This window comes from Dermacentor variabilis, chromosome 3, assembly GCF_050947875.1.
Source record: "Dermacentor variabilis isolate Ectoservices chromosome 3, ASM5094787v1, whole genome shotgun sequence".
Taxonomy (NCBI): Eukaryota; Metazoa; Arthropoda; class Arachnida; order Ixodida; family Ixodidae; genus Dermacentor; species Dermacentor variabilis.
In genome coordinates this window covers 169,652,233-169,671,512 of record NC_134570.1, presented here as the reverse complement: position 1 = coordinate 169,671,512, position 19,280 = coordinate 169,652,233, and the positions used below count along the sequence as shown (strand labels likewise).

General features: G+C 44.5%; 1 long non-coding RNA gene across 1 annotated transcript; it reads left to right on the top strand.

The window, feature by feature from the left end:
• The first annotated feature begins 280 nt into the window (after positions 1–280).
• On the top strand, positions 281–14,260 carry LOC142574314 (uncharacterized). Its single transcript, XR_012826493.1, has 4 exons — positions 281–388; positions 11,259–11,295; positions 12,027–12,122; positions 14,185–14,260. It is a non-coding gene; the product is annotated as an uncharacterized LOC142574314 (long non-coding RNA).
• Positions 14,261–19,280: the final 5,020 nt, after the last annotated feature.

Below are 19,280 nucleotides of genomic sequence, written 5' to 3'. Positions count from 1 at the left end.
ACGATGAAGTGTAGCTTTAGGAACGACAGCACTCAAGCGTGGACGTGGCACTTGAGCACGAAAAAAAGAATTTATTGCCGCAATAGTGAAGACGGCACAACGTGATAGATCATCAGTTGAACCGAGCCTTTACACTTCTAAATGTAAAATATCTAAGAACGACTCGTAGTTCCAAGAAAGAAACTGAAAATTCCTTTTTTTCAGAATGAGGCTGCGCAGCTGGCGTACAAAGCATGAACTTAATAGTGCCAAACTTATACGCTATTTATTAAATCTCGGGGGCAGTAGAGCTGTTTGAAGAATACAAAAAGGAAGTCTTCGGCGTTTTAGTTGACCATTGCTGAGACAGGTTGTAACTGTAGGCGAAAGTGGAGAAGCAAGACTGAAGGTACGTTCTAGCTGCAGCTCGGTTTACTTCTACTTGTTAACATAAACTGTTCCAGCAGCTGGGATAAAGTTATCTTATTTAAGCTTACTCTATCAGTAAAATATAGAACCCAGTAATATCGAACTTCTTGAAGATATCTGGAACTTATTATTACATGTAAAACCTAGAGCTTTCTGCTTTGAACAGGTGGTTTCTTCCTTACTATCTTTCTAAAACTAATTACATGCTTTTTTTTTAAATATTCGCCACCTTGTAAGCTCCCGCGAAATAATTGAACGTGACTATACGTATATGAAGTTCCTCAAGTTAGTACTTAGGGACCTGCAGGAAATATATTTGTAATGTAGCAAGCCTGTTTATACCATGCCCCTGCTACTAGAAACAATTGTGTTGCCCATCGATGACAGGCACCATAAAATACGCTGGCGTTCGGCGCCGGCGGGGCTAATCATCTTGACTAGTTCTGGCATTTGTAAGTGTCAGTGCGTGTTTCAGCACTTACAACGTGCGAGCTGCTATCAGCGAAGGTGAGTGTATGCTGGCGTACCACGCGAATCCACGCCACCGACATGACCGGCCTCCTGTATGTTTTCAATTCGCTAGTTCCCCGTTGGCGGTCAAGCCTTCATCCCTCGATATTGAGAATTATTATAATCAAGACTGCCGAATACTTTGCTGCTGATATTAGTGAAAGGCAGGCCTCTGAAAAACCAACTTCCTACCGAGAAAGTGAGTGCGAAGCAAACGGGTACATTTTTTTTTGGCATAAAGGAGGCAGGCTGGACGCCACTATGAGGTTACCGTTTTATCCCCGTAGCAAAAATCACAGTGAAAGTTAGCTTTAAACTATCTCTAGGGCAAAACAGTTCAGTTGGAGTTTGAGTTCAGCGTGGTAGTGCGATGCATTTAGGGTAGTGTCATGTCCTGCCTTAATAGGCGCAATTGGCAGTCAATCTGTGCCATCAATACTAGAGCGATAATATGCATTAATTATGGGCTCCCTAAGATACAGCCTGTCCGTGCGGGGTAGCACGAGTAAAACGAACCTTCACACACTCCAGAGTATACAAGCCCAACTTCTACGGACGTGCCTCAGCTTTCATAAGTGTGCATCCACAGCAACCACAGTCGCCATAGCGCATGGCCACCCTTGTGTATTAGCGGCGAGAATTAGGAGTGGTGCCCTTTCGCGAGTGACGTCACGGGCAGGACGCTGCTCGCTCCGGCTCGCTCGGCTACCGCGCGCGCTCGTTTTCTTGTTGCGTGCTTGGGGTATTGTCGGCTTGAGCGGTACTTCCAGAAGGTTATTTCGGATTATTTCAGTTGTCATGCGTGGATCGTGGTTTGTTCTTTGAAACCGCGCGAGTCATTGAAATTTGCGACTTGGATATCGCAAGCTATGTAGCGCTTAAGGGGTCTACTGGTCTTGCAATGCATATAAGCACCCCGTCTGCTCATAAATTGTGCTTAAAAGTAACCAGTGTAAGTAGAACACGCGAACTTATTTATGATGCTGCTCTAAACATTTAGCATTCCCTTATTACTTAAGCATGAGAGACCTTTTATATGGAAGAAATACCTTGATATTTGGTGTCAACATTGTAAATTCGTGTTAGAAGGACACTGCCCAGCGAAGCTTTCATCATAATTCCTATCACTCTGGTGAGTTCTTTAAATGAAATTTGGCAACTGTATTAAGGCCTAAATGGAAGAGATAGGCGCTCATTTTGTGTGAGGAGCTTTGGTACTAATTTCACCGTTCTCTGAAATAAGCACCCAGAAGCGCATTGGCTGTTAACACGACGGCGCATCGTGTATAGTATATATACCTAACGAATACCATAAGAGCAATCACATGAAAAAAATTTCGTGTTTAAGTTCGAGAAGCAATCAAATGCAAGCGATGATATGTGTCATGGTGATCCTCAGTAGCTTTTACCGACAATATGGCACACCCCTGCCGCAACGGAAGCAACCGACTGTCGTTATGGGGAGGCGCGCATTGTTCGTGAAACGTAACAGTTCACTACAACATCGAATTGAATCCATAAAGTAGCTCTCTAGTAGCTCTCTACAGCTCCAATTAAAATGCCTGTCGCATACTCGAGGCACTACAGCGCAGCTTAGGCTGCGTTGAAATGGAAAATGCGAACACATTCTGCCTCAACATGTCTCGATCCAGCGTTGCTTAATTACACAGACTGAAAACTATTTGCTTCGTCAGTGCATAAAAGAAAACCTCCCGTACGCGCCTCTTAAAGAAGACACCACAAGTCTCACATGAACACTTGACCTCCACTGGGGAACAATGATATCTTAAATATGTGCAACAGTACTAATGAATGGGCTTTCGGCTTCTTGCTGGCTGCAGCGAACCGGTACAAAAGGCATATTTCATTCAAATTTTTGACCGGAGCAGCCTGTGTCAGTTCTCCAAACATATTCATCATGTCTGTTTCTCAAGCAAGAAGCACCAGTAAATTGCACAAGTGAGTTGAACTTGTAGCACGGAAAGGAAATAAATATTGGTACATTGCTTTCTGTGTGCTGCAAACAGCTGTAAACCTCAATCAGCTTTGTTTCAACTTACCGCCACTTAAATTTAACCGGTGAAGAACGGCCTAATTTTGAAAACCAGTTAAAAACGCAAGTGGTGCTGGCCGAATCTAAACTGCAGTGCTAGTTAAGTTCTAGTCCTCCTGTTAGTGCCTAGGGTTTCTGTGAAGAAATAGAAAAATTCGGTATGATACCGTGAACTAGTCGTCATGAGCAAACATGTTTTAGCGGTTTAAAATCAAGATGAATGTTGTAGAAGTCATATATAGTCAGCGTTTAATTGTGACACGCATATTGCACCATGGTGGATATGTAATCTTAACTAGATTTTATATGCTGTGCTTTTGCGTCTATGCCTTTATTATTCCCGTGATCTACCACTGGAAAGTGTAGATCCGCGCATGAAAAACCCGTAACGGGCTGGCCTGAGCTCACTCGGGTTGCCTTCGAGAAGTGTATTGTCGTCTAGGAAATGAGCTCCTTGATTACATTTTGGCGAACGAAGACATATTAAAATATATATCTGAGAGGCCCGTCATAAGTATACAAGCATTCGGAACGAGAACGAACAAACGTAAACACTGTAGAAGGCATCCGGTCACCGCCGGAACTGCAGCAGACGGCAGACGCGAGTCCGTGCCCTGACGCCACGCGAGTGGCGTTCGCAGCGCCTCTCTAGGTCGTTCTCGTGGCTAATGCTGAGCGTGAAAGGCGGCCGCCTGGGTGCTCCAGAGCCAGGCAGCGACGTCTATGGTAGTAGCTGGGCACGACATAAGATGCCTCTGGAGTCGCTTGGCCACACTTAAAGACAAACCTCGTTCTTTCAATGCCCGAGAAAGCAGATAAGCTGAGCGTCAGTGACAAAGCACTTTTTTGAAACGAACCCTGTGGTCTCGGTTCGCGCTGCTTTGATCCGCGTGAAATCGAAGGAGGAGGAGGAGACAAAGGAGAGGAAAGACAGGGAGGTTAGACAGTGTAAGTACCGGCTGGCTACCCTGTACTGGGGAAAGGGGTAAAGGGAATAAAAGGAGAAAGAAGAAGAGGGAAAAAAATGGAAAAAAAAGAGAAAATTCACACAGTAACGCGAAACTACGCGCTACAACGTGCAAAGGCGGTCGCACAATTCGCAGTTCTTTAAAAACTTCAACAAAGCCACTGCCGCAGAAGCGTGTAGCAGTGGCAAGACGAAGGCGCTGCGTAAGCGTCCGCTCCCGGGGCTTGCGCGGGCGGTGAAAGAGAAAGGCTTCTGCGTACGTGCAGCCAAGCGTGCCCAGACGCATCTTATCTCGGGTCCAGCAACTGTCGGTGAACGTCGCTGCAGTGGCTGGCTCCAGAGCACCCAGGCGGCTGCCGTTCACGCGCTCTGCACAAGGGCGACGCACACTGTACATTCCAATCGACGGTCTAAGAGCGCACATTCGACATGTAGAAAGGACACCCTTTCACCATCTAGCTTGCTTGCGAGAAAGTAGGCAGCATAAACGTTTTGGGCGTCTCCTGACTGCGCAATGAGCATCGCTGCAATGGAATTACGTCCCAGCGGCATGGCCATTGTTGTCACTGTGTTGTCTACATTCACCTCGAATATGCCTTACCGTTCCAGGCATCAAGTAGAAGGCACGAATGCCATAAGCAGCATTGAATCAGACAGCGTTATTGCTATTACATGAAGCCCTCAATGACCGCTTACATGATTGCACAGATGGGTCGGTCATGTACTTTAGTTCTGCAGCAGAAGTCGTCCGGGCAGAAGTATTCCCAGCAAGATATACAGTGATGAAATTCGGGACATTACACTTCAAATTAACGAAGTCTTTCGAACGTGCAGCACAGCGTGCAGCAAATAAATTTACCGATCACGAAACGCCGGAGGAATGTTACATCGTCCGCGATTCTAAGGTCCCCCTTTAGAGTTGGCCCTCTCCATTACGCTGTGGAGTCCACGAATGACTTATTGTGAAGAAACGATAAATTAACTATCGAAAATTTGAGAAATGACATGACATTGTATTTCAATGACTGCCAAGTCATTGTGGTATCCTTGTAAAGGAGCAAGCAGACACAGCAGCTCGATCTTCACGTAACAGTGGCTGCCACGTCGCTACGCCGATGTCAAGAACGGACGCAGCGGAAAATCCGTGCGCTTCCTCGCAAGCTTACGTGGGGTCAGTGGGGTTCGGCAAAGTCTAATGGCCTCTTCCGTTGGCCGTTTCGGAGCACTCGAGACCACTCTTGCGAGTGGCGTTATGTTCGGCTGGTTGAAAGAGGTTTTGCGCCTGGCATTCGGCTGGCTCTTTTCGATCACTCTCCTCCAGCTTTCATCACTTTGAGGCGCTCCGAGCCCTGTCGGCGGAGCAGTCATCCAGACAAGCATTTTCTGCAATGTCATCACAGCACAGCGTCGCCAGTGTTGGCGAAGGTACACCGTAACTTACGCAAATTAGCCAACTGCATACTGGCGTCTCGATGAACACGCCCCACCGGCGCATCCGCCGGTTTTCTGGGCAGTGCCGGGAGCTTTGGATAGTCGAAACATCTGGCGTTGGCAGTAGTCACGTGGTTATGCATTCACCAATTCCTCCTACGAGAGCGAGTCACACGTTCGCCTTGATCGCTTGCCCTCTACCTCCGAGTTCGTGTAAGGCCGAATCTGCCCGACTCTGCTTTGGGGTATGGAGGCGACCAGTCGAAGATACCACAAAAAGGTTGCGTCTTTATTCCCTGGATCGCCATAGGAAGCTTCGCTTCCGCATGGCGTACCAGGATGGGAGATACCTCTCATTTGTCACATATGGCTTGTAACAGCTTTTACTAATGATAACTCTTACCTCATCGGAAAGGCCACAATTCAAGAATGTTGAGTTTGCGTGTGCGGAGAGGCGATAGCGCTTCTTTTGTGTGATTGTTGTCGTTCCAATGCCTAAACATATGCCCTCAGTAACAGGCTCGACAAGATTGGCAACCGTCCCCTTACGGAAGCCAGGATTCTTGGACCTAGGTCTCAGCTAACGTCGGCCCGAATGGCTTTAAACGTGGTAGTGTGCTTTGAAAAAGCAACGCTAGTCCTCGGAAAACTATAATGTTTGAACTGATGCGTTCTTGTTTTAATCTTCCCCTGTTTCTTTTATACTTTCAGGCCCTACCCTATTCCCCTGTGCAGAGTAGCCAACATGATACTTAATCTTGTTAACCTCTCTGCCTTTCACCTCTCGTTTTCACTGCCTCGTTGAGAGTCTACAGAGGTAATTTCGAGATTTGAAGGCGCCCTGCAGTTTATCCCAGTTCACTAGCCAGATTTTTCTCTTAGCCCTAGTTTCCAATTTTCAAGGATGCAAGAAACATTGAATTTGTTCCGCTCTTCCTTAACGCTGTTGAGAGCTTAGTGGCTGCAAATGACCCAGATATAAACAGCCGGCAACTGATGCATACTGGTATTTCATTTCATTTCATTTCATTTATTTTCACCTTAAAGGCCCGGAGGCATTATATAAGGGAGGGCTTTAATCCTTGTAACAATGTTAGAAGAAATGTACAGAACTGTAAAGAAACAACAATAAACAAATACAAGCCAGGAACAATTGTGAAAAAAAAGGAACACCGTGTTAGAGTAAGGGTCGGTGGGATCGGCAATTAAGCAGTGTGGTTAACTTTTCGCGGAACGTTTTACGGTCAGTGCATGATACGATATCTTCTGGGAGATGATTCCAATGGGTTATAGCGTCAGGAAAGAATGAAGTGTTCATGGCAGACGATCATGTGTTAATGTTTGCTATGGGATGACTGTGGCTTAAGCGAGAGGATGTACGTAAGGGGGGATTTAACAGGGAATGCCTGGAGGGTGGATGTTAATAAAAGGTGTGAAGCAAGCAGAGACGAGAGATGATCCGGTAGGAAGCAAGTGATGGTAGTTCAAGTGTACGTTTTAGTGCGGTTATGCTGGTATCACGAGAGTAATTGGAAGTTATAAACCGAGCAGCGCGATTTGTATTGCTTCTATGTCATAGGTTAAATATGATTGGGAAGGGTGCCAGATAGATGACGCATATTCTAACTGAGGACGTACGAATGTTAGATAAGCTAGCTTTTTTATTTCTGGTGATGCGGCTTTCAGTTTGCGTTTTAAATATCCAAGGGTGCGTGAAGCATTAGAACAGATGGTGTCAATATGAGTTGCCCATGATAGTGTCGATGTCATGTGAACGCCGAGATATTTGTAAGACGGGGCATGATTGATAAGAGCTGAATTTATTATGTAGGTGTGACTGGTTAAGCTGTGGTTGCGGGTGAATGACAGAGCTTTGCATTTAGTAAGGTTAAGCGGCATGTACCATTTCTCGCACCATACTGCGATGGAATCGAGATCCTGTTGTAGTGCGGCGATTTCATTCGAGCCTTTGATTGGGGAATATAGGACACAGTCATCCGCGAAAAGACGTAATTTATTCTTAATGTTAGCAGGTAAGTCATTGATGTAGATGAGGAAAAGTAGAGACGATAAACCAGCACCCTGTGGCACACCCGATGTTACGCTGCTAAGAGATGAATTATGTTTATTTGCAGAGGTAAACTGTGTGCGCCCTTTTAAGAAGTGTTCAAGCCAGGTAAGCAAGCTATTCGGGATTCCAATAGGTGCGAGTTTTTGAAGTAGGTGATTGTGGGAAACGCGGCCGAATGCTTTTGAGTAATCCAAGAAAATGGCATCAATCTGCAAATGAAGGTCCATGAAATGTAGAATGTCATGGGTGAACTCGTCGAGTTGGGTTTCACATGAAAATAGTTTTCTGAAGCCGTGCTGGTGAGGGTAAAAGAACTTAATAGATTCCAGGTGGGACAATAGGTTGGATGAGATTATATGTTCTAGAAGTTGAGAACAAATGCTGGTCAGAGAAATTGGGCGATAATTTATAGCACGGGAGCGGTCGCCACTCTTGAAGATTGGTACGACATGGGCCTTCTTCCAGTCGTCGGGCAAGCTTTCAGACTTTAAGGATTGCGTAAATATTAGATGTACTACCTGGCTAGAAATGTTACTGGTGGTAACTAGTATTTTGCCGTTGATTCGATCACACCCGGCTGAGGTGGTTAGTTTGAGTTAATTAATGAGGCTACATATGCCATCAGGGTTGATCTTGATGTCTGGCATTAATGTTACTGGGAGTGGTGGTATTGGTTCAATGGGAGTGTCTTTAGTGATGGAGAAAACTGAGGTAAAGTAGTCGTTAAGAGCTGACGCGCATTTCTCAGAATTAATGACATTACCATCCGGATCTGTTAGTTCAATCTGTCTAGAATGTGTCTTTACTGAAAGTAAGCGCCAGAATTTATTGGGGTTTGATCGTAGAATCGTCAGAAGGTCATGATTAAAGAAGTTATCTTTGGCTATCGTCAGCTCCTGAATATATTGGTTAGCGCACAGTTCGTATTTTTCCCCTGTTTCTGAGGTATTTGTAAGTTTGACTTTTCGGTAAAGCCTTTTCTTTTTAGCAAGGAGAGCTTTCAGTCGTTTATTAAACCATTCATTGTTAGAGTCAGATTTCACGAGAACTGTTGGTATGTATCTAGCTTCCAGGTTGAGCAATACATTCTTATAAAGTTCCCAGTTGCTATCAACAGTTCTTGATAAGTAAGACTGCTGAAAATCATTTAAAAAATTTTGGAGTTCGTTATTTATGGCGTCAAAGTCCGCCCTTTTGTAATCTTTTATTATTTTTGTTGTGGGTGACTTTTTCTTAAGTGCTGTTGTCACGCAGATATGGATGAGGTTGTGATCGCTAAGACCGGGTAGTGTGGTAACGCTCCTTACGCTATCGGGGCAAGATGTGAGCATAAGGTCAGGGGTGTTATCTCCTCTTGTAGGACGTGATATCACCTGATGTAGCTTGAAGTCTAGCATAAGATCAATAAATTGTTTAGCTTCGGATAACGGTGACCTGTTGGTTACAGAAAGCAGAGGCCAGTTAATGTTAGGGTAATTGAAATCGCCAAAGAGGTGAATAGGTGCGTTAGGGAATTTGTCAGTGCTGTCGGTTAGAGCTTTACGGAGTGAATCGTAGAATGACGGATGGCTATCCGGCGGCCTGTAGCACACGCCGAAAATTGTCTTTCCAGCACCGTTGTAAGCGCAAGTCCACAATAGTTCGAGATCATCATCCCGACTGATCAGGGAAGATGAGAAGGTGTGTCTGATAGCTAATAGAACACCCCCTCCTCTCCGGTTGCTCCGATCATGGCGATACAGAACATAGCCGGAATTAGGAGGGAAAATTTCGCTATCTCTTACGTCTCCCTTAAGCCACGTTTCAGTTAGTACTATGATGTCGGCATCGATGTCGTGAGTGAAGCTGCGAAGTTGTTTTCGTTTGGGTAGCAAACTGCGCATGTTAGTGAAGGCTATGTTAAGGAGATGTAAAGATGAGGGACGATTGTGGGATGAGGTTGAAGTGATAGGCTTCGTTCTCCGTCATTGCACGTTTTCGTGTCTTGTTATTTGGGATGTGCTGTTTCCATGCGCCTTTATGAATGGTCTCGTAGTCTCAATCACACTGTCAGAAGCAGGGTCGTAGTGATAGCGCTTATTGTTGACGAGCAAGTTGTCTACGTGCAGTTTGAACGCACATTTTTGTGGTCGTATGAAACCTAACAATTTAGAACGTGAGATGCGAGTAGCAGGAGCGAAATCTTCACGTATAGCGAAGTTTGTTGCCTTTAGTTTCCGCCCACAGGCGAGAATGTTTTCCTTTGACTTGAAATGAGTCAACTTGATAATTGTCGGACGCTTTCTTTCAGGACGGTATTTGCCTATGCGATGGGCACGTTCAATAGCGCTTGGTTACCCGCCGTGGTTGCACAGTGGCTATGGTGTTGGGCTGCTGAGCACGAGGTCGCGGGATCGAATCCCGGCCACGGCGGCCGCATTTCGATGGGGGCGAAATGCGAAAACACCCGTGTGCTTAGATTTAGGTGCACGTTAAAGAACCCCAGGTGGTCAAAATTTCCGGAGTCCTCCACTACGGCGTGCCTCATAATCAGAAAGTGGTTTTGGCACGTAAAACCTCAAATATTATTATTAATAGCGCTTGGTTCTAGATGCATTTCCAGCTTGCTAGCGCAGAAATTGATTATTTTTTCCTCAGACTCTTTCCATGTTTCTTTTTCGCTGTCTTCCAGTTCGAGGAAAAGCAAGTTATTACGGCGCATTCTGTTGTTTGTGTCAGTGCTCTCGGCTTTTAGCAGCGCTATCTCTTTGATGGCATCATTATGTCGAGTCGCAATTACTTCGTCCTGATGGTCGTTTTCTAGCACAGAAATACGCTTTGTCAGTGCAGCAATTCTGTTATCTTTGAGAACGTTGGCTTCTCTGAGCTCATTTATATTTGTACGTATTTCTGAAATTATTTCTTTTAGTTCTTTGATCGTCTGGGAAAGGGAAGAAACTGTGTCTCTGTTGGGGCCTGGGTTAAGTTCAACATCTCCGGAGAGCAAGAGGATTAGATCGAACAGAAACGCAAACGCAACGGCTTCATAGTACAGGCGCACAATTCTACACCATTTCAAGTCGCAGGGGCACGACACAGCGAAGACACAACGATTGTCGCTACGAAATTCCTTAGTATTTTGTAAGTAACTAACCTGGAAGGTTAGGAAAGCGATGAGCATCCTGCGTGCAACAGTGTCGGGCCCCAGCTGATCAGCTTTGCCACGCCGATTAAATACGGCTTGGCTTGACCATGTGACTGGTGACGTCGCCTTCGTAGGGTGTTGCCAGGTGAAAGAAGCTTCTGTCGCTATCTCACCACCTGCCAAAGTAGGTTATGTTCTTTCAAACACATTATCTCGCACATTTGCTGAAAATAGATCTTAGTTCGACTGGGCTCACTACGAGAAAGTAGACCTAAAAAATGATAAAATTAGCTTGAGTGTTCGAGGCGGCTAGAACTCCAGAGGAGCATTTTTCTACAATTCGAACTGGGGACATGTCTGAATGAGGTAGAATGTATTATAATCCACTCAACATGTTCCAAGAAGAAAGAACATGAATGTTTGTGACTAAGTGGAAGGTTACTACTTCAATTATTATATCACCAGTTTCGTGAAGGCCAATAGTGCCAGGTATTCAAAAAAAACGAGACGCGGTCTGTCATGCCAGCATCTGTGTTACCTTCTTTTTGTAATATTAGGCTGCTCTTTAATGTTTTGTTTTTCTAGAAATGAAGGCTGTTTTTCATACAATGCAAACACGTTGCAGATACAGTTTAATTGAAAGTTTTATATGACTAACTTTTCGTAAGCATGCGCGCTTCTATTGGCCTGTTAGATTCAAAGAGCCTGGTTCCGATTTCAAGGAGCTTATGGTATATATATTTCCCTTTCCCACCTGCCATGCCCTATCGGTCTGTTCAGGAGTAAAGAAACAGCAATTTTTGAAATTCGCTATGTGAAAAACGCTATGATATTTCTGCTCAGGTAAATGGAAGTATAGGAAGAAAGCGAGGTGTAATAGCTGAATGACGTGATGTAGCCTCAGTTCGTGCGTTGGCGGCCGGACAAGCCAGCCATCCAAATCAATTTGCGCGGTCCGAGGAATCTGGAGAAAAACAATGACACCGCTAAAGGAAACAATGCATATGCTTTGCAGAACCTTTAAAGAATAGAGGAACTGTAGACAAAATACGGACACGCAGGAGCTCAGGTAACATTACAAGGAGACATTAAGCCTTACGAAGCACCTCCTAGAGGAGCCCTGAACTAATGACAGCTTTATGCGGCGCACTTTCGCGGCATAAAACGCCTTACAAGAGAATATTTGTGCAAAACAGAAAATCTACACGTCGTTCCAAAAACACTTCTGTATACTGGAAGATGGAGCACCTGAACAAATCTTTTTTTTAATAAGTTCTACGGATGAGTACTGGATAAACGTCACTAACGCCAGATATGCACTAAGAAACTGCGTTTGGTTGAATACAACGTAGAAGTGCCTGAGACCAGAGTGACTTACATATTTGGCACCAGATGTTACAGGTGACTTTTATCGAACAGTTTATGCAGCAGGCGCCCAATTTTTCTTCGTTTCGCTTTTCAGAAAAAAAAAAGAGGCTCGAAATACTTTTCCATGAGAGATGCGATTTCGCCATGTCACCGTCCTGCTTGTAGTTTTGGTATGCGCCCTTTTCCCAAGGTAAGCGAGCTATCTTCCGCCTGTATACGTTGCTGGTAGTTTTGGGGCAACAGAGCGACGTTTTAGCATTACTGTCTTAGCTAAATCGGTGAAGTAACTAGCGACGAGGAGAAAGAATGACACGTGGACGGTGCATTGGAATCAGCAGACTTCCGCTTGCCCAATTACCAAACCAGAACTCTGATATGCTTAAAATGTGCCGCTACATTCTCTGGCAGTTCCTCCAGTGGACATCCTCTGGATTTTGGCACCTGTATTTAGAACACCAGGCTTATGAACCTGCGTTTGTTTAAATGTTTTGAATACGCACACTTCTGACAAAAGTGGTTATAACGTCTAGGGAATACAATCTGTTTTTTACCAAATGTGCTACAGGTGGCTCTTTTCTGTTCCCTGCAGCACTTGCCGGTCTAGATGAATCAAGGGACATATTTTATGATCACGCCTATTGAAAGGAGGTCGTTAATTCTCCTATCAATGTAATTATTGCTTTTTATGTCTCGTCCCTTTGCTTTAGGCAGTTAGAAACTGAACCGTTCGCTCCAACTCCGACCTCCACCCTTGAGGCATCGCTTCTATACCGGCTGTGGTTGCGAGTGGCTTTCACGAAGGTGTACACTACTTTGATTGGAATGACCGACAGTGCTGCATGAGACGTTAGCGGCGTGGAAGAGAACATCGAATATTTATTGTGACATTGTCATCGATTTACGTCGGAAAAACAAATATTACCTATCGCATTGGGACGACTGGACGATCGGCCGTTGTCGGTGCAGGTGCTCCTTGAAGACCGTCCCCATTGCTCGTCGGCCCACAAAGCTATAAAGGCACTTTTGTCTTTCTTGAGAGCGAGTGGCCTATGGCAACGTCTTTGGCTCACTCAGGCCCTCCGCATGCATGCCCGAGCTCACCGCGGCTTTTCTTCCCCTCCTTCCCTCTATCTTACATTTCTATTCCCTCTTTTCGGTCTCCCAGAGTAGGGTAGCCAACTAGACGCATCCATGGTTAACATCCTTGCCTTCTCTCTTTATTTTCTCCTCCTCCTAGGAACTATGGCTGAGTTTAACCACCCTTCAAGCCATAATTAAATGTGTTGCCCTACAACTGTAATCTTATTAAGGCGAAAGCCTTAAGTGCCCATACACCCGATGGCCTTAAAAAAAAAAACCATCGTCCGGTCCAGTGGTACTAAAAGTATCATCATGAGCAATGACTCATACATACCCTCCTAAGCAAGAAAAAAAATGCAATGGCTTATCCCTGTCGTTATGCAGAGGCTAAAGGTACTAAGTAAAGCGAAGCGTGCAATGCATACATACATTGGAATTACGCGTACAACGTAGAGAAACGCGGAGGCTAGTCGATTGGTACAAAAAAAAAGAAACAACAAACCCCGTGACCTTCTCAATGGCTCATGTTCCAGTTAGGGTCAGGCTACAAGCACTCGGCATAGTGAAGCGACCAGTGCATCCGTTCAATGAAATCACCCATACAACACGCAGAACAACATACGTTTCAATTCCCTGCTGAGAGGATGCAACGTAAAGTGGAAGAGAAACGTCGTTGGTACAAGTATGACGCCGCTATACGAGCGCGCGAAGCCGCATCTAAGCGTCGAATACGACCCGAAGACGCCGAAAAGCGAAATTAGTAACGCTACGATGCGACATGGCGCATTACGAAGTGTGCAGCAGGCATTCGCGTTGACGCGTTACAGGAGTGTAACATGCTGCCGAACTTTTGTCCTTTTTTGTGTTCCCCCTATCTCCATACCAGGCCACCAAAAATCATCTGGCTATTTTTTACTAAGGCACAGTAGTGTTTGGCGCTAGCTTCGTTGGTATACGCCCTCCTGCCCATGAACAGCCCTCCTCCACTTGGGTATCCTTTGCCCGATCCCCTTCGCAATACAGAGTAGCATGCAGGCGCGTACATATGGGCGCGTACATGGAGGCGCGTACAACGCCAGCAGAATTTTGTGTCGTTAAATATAGAGCGTTCTCTCTCTCCCTCTACTCATATCGTACTGTCTTCAATTTTTCCCGTTTTGATGTTCCTATAGTGTGCCAGCCTGTGGAACACGGAAGGATCCGACTCCTCCTTTAAAATATTGTGGTAACAAGCGCGAGGTATGTCCTTTTGCAGCATTTTGATCTTTTAAAGGCAAGAAATCAGGGCGTGAGCAGCCAGAAACTATTGTGTAGATTAGCTGGAAACAGTCACTGTAGTGCTATACTTGATGAATGTTTAAATAGACATTTAATTTCATCAAAGTGCAATCAAATAGTTGTCATAACGGGTACAAGATAGACACACACATAACCAATGAAACGTTGAAATGTGTATGACGCAAACCTTGCTTGAGTTAGCGAGCTAGCAGCAGCAGTGGATAACACGATCAAAGCCTCGTCAACTCGATCTGTTAGATGTCCATGCCACGAGAATGACAGCTATGTGCGATGTTCTTTGAGAGAAGAATGTGAGTGAGAGTTTGTCAATTTTTTGCACATTGAAGTGCGAATCATGTGTAAGTACATTTGAGGAATGAATTATGGGGTTTTACGTGCCAAAACCAAGACTTGATTATGAGGCACGCCGTAATCGGGGACTCTGGATTAATTTTGATCACCAGGGACCCCCAATACATGGGACATATTTGATGTTTTTCCGCCTCTTGTGTGACGGCGTCAAATATTGCACAGTGGCACGTACACAGTAGTGCATGGTGCAAGATAGTAGCGAGCATAAAATTCTCTATTCAAGCCCATATCCATTGTTCCAAGTTGTTTAGTAGGCTAAGACTGCCATACACAGTGTCCATAAAATTGAGGAAGAAACAAAAAAGCCCCCACTTTAGGGGGCCCTGAAACATTTCATCGAAGCCGAGAAATACATTTGAAGCTAAAATAGACTGTGTCAGAAATACTTCTCCGTAGAAAGTACTTGAATGCGTTCAACAGAAGCCGAGTTATTGGCAATAAATGTCATTTGATCCGATTCGCAGTGCTCCCGATCATTCTTCAATAGACAGTTTTGGCAGAGCGTTGCTTACGCTCCGCTCCGCACACATGTCACACGCACCGGTTCCTGCATGGAATGCTCTGATTTCGCCTATCTAAAAAGCGCGTCTCCTAGAGTCGCCATAGACGTGCTCTCAGCTTCGCTGTAAAACGATAAAGAAAGCAATCTGATGCCGCGTTATATTGGGTGCCTAGCGGTACGTGGGCAATGTTCTACGTTCACCTGCCGTTATGAGAATTGTGCGCAGGCGCGTAAGTGTTCTCGGTAGCATTCTGCTTAGCCGCTATGTGCAAATTGTTACGATACGCCAGTCTGAGCGGAGCGGACCGGAAACGCTCTGTAAAGCTGCCTTGCACTGCAAAGGTTACGGCGGAGAGGGGCGTTCCCAAAACGCTCTGCCTACTTAACGCTACCATAGCGTACAGTTCAAATTTTATGTCGTGTGTTCACGTAGCCGGCATTATACTCGCGGACAACTTTCTGCGGTAATGACGGGAAAGCTACGGAGGCCAAGCGCGCGCAAGTGAGAACGCTTATGCTGGGGAAGGAGCAAACATAAACTATTTTTTTTACTTAGAGTCAAACAGAGAGGCATGGCCTCTCTGTTCCGACATGGGACTAGCCAACGGCTGGGTAGGGACCTGCAGGCCCCCGCTTAGCTCCTCAGGACCCCAATAAAGTCGTTTGCTGCTGCTGCTTAGAGTCAAATAAGACAGAACACACATCCGAGTGTAAAAAGTTACTTATTTTGTGGCTTTTCCCTTCAGTGTCTGGGCAAACGCGTGAAAGCTGCATCGATTCAGTGTCTGTTCTGAGCAACCAAAAGCAAAGCACTGTAAAATACTGGCGGACTACTTGGCGCCGCAACATATATGCAGCAGCCACACGCCCGTAGCTTTCCTTTCATTGGCACCGAACGTTGTCCGCGAGTATAACTGGTTTTGTAGCCCACGACGCGTCCATCGCCTAACGAAGTTGTCGACAGTGAGGCACAGTGAGCTCAGCGACCGCGCGCTTGCCACGGCATCCCGAGGTGGCCGTGTTGTCTACGCTACGCAGCAGAAACAGCTACATGCGACTGTAGCGCGTTTGCGCAGCGTTTGGAAAGTGGACGACAGAGCTGGAGTGCGCGTTCGCGCTCATGTGCCTCAGTCTGGCCTTGATACTTGGTGCGGATCGGCTTTTTCCTGCACCAGCCTGACCGACCAATTGCAGCTACATCCATCTGGCGGATTTTGAAGCGCTGTCGATAGCACAGTACGAAGCGGTGCCTTACATGACGTGTAGTTAGCAGTGGCGAGAATACTGAACGCGCGCTGCCAATCGTACGGGTGGCCTTATCTTACCTTTTGCTTGGTTCCAGGGTAGTTGAGTTTTCAAAACTAACTGAAATGAGCGAGACCCAACAGCTACGACGCCAATAAGCAGTGTGCCCAAAGTTTAATTTGTACGCGGGGGGCGGCGGCCGAGTGCGAGTAGATAAAAGTCGGTTATGTCGGGAGGCATGTAATTTCTATCGCAACTCGAAGCGCATATTTTCGCTTACTTCAGGCTGTTTAATAAACTGTGTCAAAAATATACACAATAACAGTAGTGAGAAGCACACAAACCCAAACACTATTCTTGATTGATGCCAATAGCAGCGCTTTAAGGGAATCTTGCATATGACGCCATATGAAAGCCGCCGGCTTCTAAATGGGGGAGGAGAAGTACTCGTTTGAAAATGCTGTGTTCGATAAAAAGGTGATTTTGCGCTCCTCTTGTGAGCTCCACACTCCGCGTATAACTGAAGAATTCAACTGTGATGTTTCCAGCAGCGTTTGTTATCCGTGGACTGCGTTTCTTCAGAAACCCAAGGGGTGTTTCAGGACCAATTCAACAGAAAACCTCATGTCGCGGCCAGCTCACATATATATACACAAATACCCATAAAACACACAAAAGCTCTCATCTGTGAACCGCAGGACCAATCTTAATACTGTTGGTCGCATTTCAACGCGAGAGTAAGATTTGTGAAAAGGTAAGAATTAAATTTTGATTCAGGCCACAAATTTAGCGAAATACCAATCGGTATTTTTAATCATATTAAAGCAGGAAGCTACCGCCTTTGTACAGGTATCTATCTTTGTGTCTATCTTTGTACAGGTATCTAAGTAACTATCTGAAAGAGCGTCTAAAGCGGACGCATCCTATGTATAAATTTGCAGCTTGCATGAATTAGTTACAATGCTTAACGGATGTATTCCAAGAGTATAAGTCACAACTTAGTGGTACATTTCATAGCAGTGTGCAAAATATAAATTTCTCTGCCTTAGATATCTTAATAGGTGCGTGTTATAGAATTGGGACACGATTATTTTTCTTGAACGGAGGTAACTGACGCGTGAAGTTTTGCAGTTTTTCCATTTTCAATAACTGTTGTTGAAAAATTGGCTGGCTCAATAAAAGAAATATCTTTTTCAGAGTTACTACATTCCCATCGTTTATGTCCTATGATTTTAATCAAATTCCGTGCAGTGGATGCCGGATGCCGAGCAAAACAATTTCTCCGTCTTTTTTTTTATTTCTCTAGGAGCTTAAGAAAACTCTTTAGATAACAACCATTTCCTGTGATGCTTATTAAAACACATGTAAATTGCAGAAATGACTTTAGGAATCAACCGCTGCACCAGTTTGAAGGAAGTGTGTTGCATTCGAGAGAAGAAGTTAAATTGTAGTAACTGCGAGAATCAGAATTTAGATTCATGATTTTAATTTCTTTCACTTGCCAAAATGAATAACTTTTATAAAGCAGAATAATGAAATCTACGACTCTGTAGCTATGCGCCCGAAATAGATATCGTTGTTCTTCAAATTGTATCCGCTACAGAATCTAAAGTACACAAATTTCATATGTGAATCTACTGCTTACATTTTACTGTTAGAGTGTTTACTGTGGTTTCGCAAAAGTCCTGATCAGAAATTGGTGGTATACTGCTGAAGGCTCTGTATTACATAAATTTTGCTCACTTTAGTTGTATTACAGGTGAAGTTGACAAAATTGTGATGCTTTTTATAGCAGCGTTACAGTGTTCTAAAGATGATAGTTCCAATATTTTTTTTTCTTTTCTAACTTGAGTAATTTTTCTACAAAAAAGATTGACCGCCTTATTAAAAAAATCTTTGCTAAAGTCACCAGGTTGAAACTTCTTTTTCCTAATGCAATATGCCTAATCAATATTGGCGCTGTGACGGCTGATGAAAACAAATTCGCCATTCCCAGGTATATACGTAGGATCTCTGACCTAAGTTCCTTCGTGAGAAGAAGCTTTACGTTATAGCAAAATCTATTTCCGTATGCAAACACGTGTAACATTGAGAAATGCTTTTATGGTACAATCGACGGATAAATGTCAAAATATCTGTTGAATTTGACAGAAATTAAAGTTCTGGCAACCAATAGTTGGAACGTTTCATTATTGGTATGATTTCCTTATTTCCGAGAATTAGTTTTCATAAATTGAAGTGTAAACCTTACAAATTCGTCACTGCGCACCAAAACCAAATACCGGAGTTCTATGAACTACACCTGTTGAAACATCCAAACAGACAAATTTTATATATAAATTTGCACCTTGCGTCACACTTTTATGATGTTGACGAGGACCTTGTTCTCCCGATACAAACTAGTATATTTCCAGGCGCTGCTTCAGTTTAGCGCGCAGCAGATGCCCTAATGCATACAATTTACAAGAACGTGATACCTCTATTTATTAATTGAGGGAAAATTAGACATCCACCCAATCATAGCAACTGTTACAAAGGAAATCCATATGGGTTCCTCAAAAGAAAAGCTTCGCATTTTAAGAAAGAATTGTCCTGATCTGGTACTCGAATGGGCTTGAAGGAGATTGAATGTATATCTGTATTTTGCTACAATTTCAACCCAAAGGAACTGTGTTGGCCTCCGATTATTAGGGCATTGTCATAGGCAAGGGCAACAATGTATCCGAGAGATATGCCCATCTACGTGAAGCAGTTTTCAACTTCTGATGCAAGGGCCTCGACCTAAGAACTACTCGCAACCAATGGAACCGCCTCAAAGAGCTGAGTCAATTTTTTTACGTTTTCAGCTGCGATAGAAAATATACGGACACT